This window comes from Cyprinodon variegatus, unplaced genomic scaffold (genome assembly GCF_000732505.1).
Source record: "Cyprinodon variegatus isolate N-32 unplaced genomic scaffold, C_variegatus-1.0 Scaffold703, whole genome shotgun sequence".
Lineage (NCBI taxonomy): Eukaryota > Metazoa > Chordata > Actinopteri > Cyprinodontiformes > Cyprinodontidae > Cyprinodon > Cyprinodon variegatus.
Genome location: NW_015151156.1, coordinates 258,017 through 258,678, shown reverse-complemented (window position 1 = coordinate 258,678; position 662 = coordinate 258,017).

Below are 662 nucleotides of genomic sequence, written 5' to 3'. Positions count from 1 at the left end.
CAGTGTATTTATATAGCGCCAATTTACAACACATGTCGTCTCAAGGAACTTTACAATTCAACCAGATCATACAGTCAAATTGATTCAAAGTTTTCTAAGAAAAAACAGTTGATTGCATCAACTCATTGACTCTACTTCCCTTTTCACAGGAAGAAACATCCAGCAAAACCAGACTCAGAGTGAGCGGCCATCTGCCGAGGCTGACTGGGGTTCAAGGAGACAGAAGCAGAGATACAAAAAGCAGCTGTCAACCAGCTCCACAGGCGGCCCCGTCCAGGAAACACACAGCCAAGCAGACGAGTTCCGAGCCATATCCCATGTCAGAAGATGAAAGAGAGCACATACAGAGAATTAGAGAAAAAGGGGTCCCTATGTCCTCCAACAGTAAGTCTATAGCAGCATAGCTATGGATATATCTCGGCATAACCAGAGCCACTCTAAGATTTATAAAAAAAGGAAAGTTTTAAGCCTACCCTTAAAAGTAGACAGGGTGTCTGCCACCCAGACTAAAACTGGTCGTTGGTTCCACAGGAGAGGAACCTGATAACCAAAAGATCTGCCTCCCATTCCATCATCCAATCCATCATCTGGATTTATAGACAGGTATAGCTTGGTATCATCAGCATAAAAGTGGAAATTAATCCCATGCTGTCTAATAATTC